Genomic DNA, 5000 nt, shown 5'->3' on the forward strand with positions numbered 1-5000 from the left:
AGGGAGGGAGGGAGGGAGGGAGAGAGAGGGAGGGAGGGAGAGAGAGAGAGAGTGTCTGTGTGAGAGAGAGTGAGATGCCATAAAATCTGTTTTGATTATTCCTAAATATGATAAGCAAATACTAAAAAGATCATGCTGGGTGGGGGGTCATCTTTTATTCATTCAGGGGGGAAAATTTATTTGCATAGGGTAGCCTGTTGCAATTCCGAAGTCTACGCAATTCTGAAGGCTTCGACTCACCTCAACTGAATCACCCTTTTACGACCTTTCTGTCCGTCTCGTGGTTTAAACGTTGGTTTGATTCCACAGAAGAGTCAAATCAGCAGCCAATGAGATTGCCCGATGGAATTGGGGTCATCTAATTTGGGACAGCCGTGTCGCTTTCAGTGATCCCGTGGTTTCCCCGTTTGTTATCGTGCCAACACGCTCATACAAAGTTCATTGTTGCCCTTTTCTCGATAATATTTTCGACTTTAATCTTTCACGGAACAATCGAATCAGGTGGGTAAATGTTGATATTTCTATTATTCTGTTAAAACAATATTAAAGAATCTATATTCCACCCTTTATATTCTCCTATTTACAGTAGACAGGATAAAATCGATATTTTAGAAGTGTGACACCCTTCGATGCAATTCCGAAGGCGGCCCGACACAATTCCGAAGGCCGCTTGACGCAATTCCGTAGACCGCTTTGATGATCATAATGATGATGATAATGATGACGATAATGATGATGATGGCGGTGATAATGATGGTAGTGGTGGTGTTAGGGATGATGATGGTGATGAGGATGTGATGATGATAATGATGGTGCTGATGATGGTGGTGGTGTTAGTGATGATGATGAGGACGGTGATGGTGATGATGATGGTGATGATGATAATGATGGTGATGATGATGGTGGTGGTGTTAGTGATGATGATGATGATGATGGTGTGGTGTTAGTAATGAGGATGGTGATGATAACGATGATGATGGTGGTGTTAGTGATGATGATGATGGTGATGATGACGATGATTATGGTGGTGATTATGATGATGATGATGGTGGTGATTATGATGGCGATGGTGTTAGTGATGCGGATGATGACGATGATGATGGTGGTGGTGGTGATAATAATGGTGGTGTTGGTGATGATGATGCTGATTGTTGATGATGATGGTGATGTTACCGTTGGCCTAGGTTTAATTACCAAACGCAAATTCTTGTTTTTCCTTTACAGAACAATGCCGAAAGGATACACAGAGAAAGACCTCCAACGTGCCATTGCGGCCAAGAAAAATGGCATGAGCTACAGCGTAGCTTCCAAGACATTTGGGATCCCCCAAACCACGCTGGTCGACTACATAAAGGGCCGTTCTAATGCAGGGGTGAAAGCCGGCCGAAAAACTTTAATTCCTCCAGAGGTTGAGACTTCAATTGTGGAAGCTATATTCCGTTTGGCTGAAGCTGGATTCCCCCTTACAAAGGACCAGATCTTAAAAAAAGTGGGAAAGGTGGTTCATAACCTGAACCTAAAAACGCAATTTGTCGACGGCGTCCCTGGCGACGGTTACTGGAGGGCACTCAAACTGAGGTTTCCTCAGATCACTGTCCGCTCGGCAGAATGCTGTAGCCACAAGCGTTTGTCTGCTCTCAGCAGAGAACGGGTGGCTAGCTACTTTGAGGATCTCCACTCCCTGATCAGGAGCAACAATATCCAGCCACAGGCCATCTGGAATATGGATGAAACTGGACTGCAGTTCTCCCACAAATCTGGCAAGGTAACTACAACGTACCTAGGTGTTCATTTTTCTAAAAATACATCAACCATTGTCTTGTTTTAATTGAGCTTAACTCACTCAATCCTAACACCGACTATATCCGTTGTATACCCGGGATTACTTTTACCCCATGCCTATTTTTTACATTTTTCTGAGACAAATTATAGGCGTAGTATCAAAGCTAATGTTTTTAATTTTTACGTGTTAAAAGGTAGTTGAATAAAAATATCTATGAACATGCTCATTTTAATATGTTTTTTCCAATTTTGAAAAGAATGAAAAATCTCTAGGATTGACTGAGTTAATAATTGAGCTTTATATAGCGCAACATCCACTAAATGTGCTCAAAGCGCTTTACAAGGGGTCCCTGGTCAACAGCAACATTTAACATGTAGGACGAGTCATGACGCCTGTTAGGCGATATTACAATTTTTCGGACAAAGACAACGCTGTTAACAGCCTGGTACTCATTTTACATCTGAGTATGGTGAGAGAATGTGAGTAAAGAGCCTTTTCCAAGGACTCAACTATGCGCCGAGCACGAGGCTCGAATCCAGGACCTTCCAATCTGAAAGCGAGTGTCATACCACTAGACCACATAGCCGCTTTGACTGACAAATACCATGGGATGGAAAGTTGTCATCACGTCTCATAATATGTGCCATGATATGAGTGAATGTCTAACAATTCAGTTTAATCCAAAATGTTTCAAGGAACAAATCTCTCACAAGTTTCTGTTGTTTTCTTTTTTTTCTTCTTATATTTCAAAAGGTTGTTGCCAAGAAATGGTCACGCCGTCTGCATCAACAGTGTAGTGACTCAAAGGAGACGGTCACTATTGTGGCTGCCATCAACGCTGCTGGCAGAGCCCTCAACCCGATGGCCATTGTTAAAGGAAAGACAGAGGCGAGCGTCCAGTCGTTTGATGTCCACCTGGGTCCCGATGGGTGCTTCTGGACTTACCAAGAACGTGGATGGACTGACAACTCTATTGGACTGGAATGGTTTAAATCTGTGTTCCTTCCAAATTGTGGAACGGAACGGCCCCAGCTACTCCTCTTGGATGGGCACAGCAGCCATGAAGTCCTCGAGCTCCTCGAAATTGCCAGGGACGAGGATATACATATATTTGCATTGCCACCACATACAACAGTGCCTGCAACCATTGGACACAAATGTGTTCAAACCGATGAAGTCGGCGTACAACTCGGCGTGTACAGATTTTTTATATCACTACCCCAGCAAAGTGATAGATAAACACTCGTTTCCCCTTATGCTCAGCAGAGCATGGGATGTCTTGAGGGATGGAGCATTGCTGAGAAATGCTTTTAAAACGACCGGAGTCTACCCCCTCAACTCAGCAGCCATCTCTGATGATTGGTTTACTGCATCCGCTGCGCTCTCGCGGCCATTGTTGGAAACAGGGCCGTCTGATGCTTCCACATTGGGGGCCATCTTGGTCCAGGTTGTGGGTCCAGAGTCTGAATCACCAACTATCACACAAGAGGCAGGGCCGTCTGATGCTTCCACATCGGGCGGCATCTTGGTTCAGGCTGTGGATCCAGAGCCTGAACATCCAACAACACAGGAAGCAGGGCCTAGTACAGAGGATATCTTGGCCCAGGCCATGGATATATCTGGGCTGACAGCCGACTGGAACAAAACTGTCAATGAGATATTCTCGACCCCGGCTCCAGAACCACGTTCTGCCACTGGGAGAAGGTATGAAACTTCTCACAGAGTTCTCACATCTGATGAGATAATTGAAAGCAAGCGGCAGAAAAGAGAAGAGAAAGAGAGGATGGAGGCAGAGAAACGTGAAAGGGCTCTGGCACGTGAAGAGAAAAGGAAGGCTGCCAAAGATAAAGGGCCGCAGCCAAAGTGAAGCAATTCCAAAAAAAATAAATAAATCGGTTTGAAATGTTAAAGTGTCTTTGTCTTAATAATTTGTTGCATTCTTGATTTTTAACTGAAGACAAATTGGTTGAGTGGTTACCTCATTGGCCACAAACTGGGAGATGCCGGGTTCGATTCCAAAGCCAATTTTTGCTCTATTTTCTTGAGCAATAAAAACTCCAACTGCTTCTCGGTTTGTAACTGTGGTGCTCATTGAGCTCGAGTCGCATCACAGTTACTAATCCTGGGTTGGGTTCCCTACCTCCTCAGTGGGCAGGGAGGTACTTACCGTGTCTTCTATCCCCTTATATCTCTTTTCCACCATGCTTTCTGTCTTTGTCTTGGTATGAGATTACTTGGTTTTGTCCCGACCCTGGCCGGTGTCCTTGGCTTGGTATGCTCTTGGAATCTACATCTTATCCCTATTTGTTCCCAATTCCCCTTTGTCTTACTCTCTCTTGGGTGCTTTAATTGTAATTCTAGAACTTTCGACTATCCCATTTTCTTCCTTTTTACTGGCGCTGATATAACCTATATGTGTTGCAAGCGCCGTAAAACCTTTAAAACAAACAAACAAGTTACTAATCACAAGGTAAAAACTGCACAGGATAGAATGTGTTTGACATGAAATACAGCCTGGTCATGATGAGGCAAGTGCACACATTCTTACAAAAGTGCCATAACAACCCATAAAGGACTTTGAGGAAAAAGCGGTGAAAATGAGTTATTGCTTCAAATTGGGTTAATAAACTATAACCCATAAAGGACTGAGGAGAAAGGGGTGAAAATGAGTTGTTGCTTCAAATTGTGAAACATTCATAAACTAGACAAAAAGTAAAAGAGATACACACGAGAACGATACTACCACGAACTCGGGGACCCAAATAATTTTGGGGTTTTGGGAGGGGGGAGACTTTCAAAAAAAAAAAAATTGGGGGGTTTGGGAGGGGGGGGGGGGAACTTTTTTTTTTTTTTTTTTAAGTCTCTCCCCTCCCAAACCCCCTATCTAGACTTTTTTAAAATAAAAAAGTTTCCCCCCTCCCAAACCCCTAAAATTATTTGGGTCCCCAAGTTTGCGGTAGTACCCACGAGAACATTAAAAAGACCTCGAATAAAACACCAATAAAAGTGTTCCATCTGGTCTCTTCGGAATTGCAACATACGCCATTCGGAATTGCATCGAACCCCTTGGGAATTGCGTCTACCCTCACTAGTCATATTAAAACAGTCAATGGGAGAAATGGAACTCTCCGGTCCTATCCGAAATAGTTTCATCCAATCAAAAAGCACGTTAGTAATACTAATTTTGTATAAGATGTGATTGGCTGATATAAATAGA

General features: G+C 43.5%; 1 protein-coding gene across 1 annotated transcript in view; it reads left to right on the forward strand.

Annotated features, from left to right (window-relative positions):
• LOC144973403 (serine/threonine-protein kinase/endoribonuclease IRE1-like) overlaps positions 1-5000 on the forward strand; it is a 36351-nt gene that overhangs the window by 11258 nt on the left and 20093 nt on the right. The gene's annotated exons all lie outside the window — the stretch shown is intronic.

This window comes from Berghia stephanieae, chromosome 5, assembly GCF_034508935.2.
Source record: "Berghia stephanieae isolate SIO BIC M18660-M18661 chromosome 5, UCSD_Bste_1.3, whole genome shotgun sequence".
NCBI classification, from domain to species: Eukaryota; Metazoa; Mollusca; class Gastropoda; order Nudibranchia; family Aeolidiidae; genus Berghia; species Berghia stephanieae.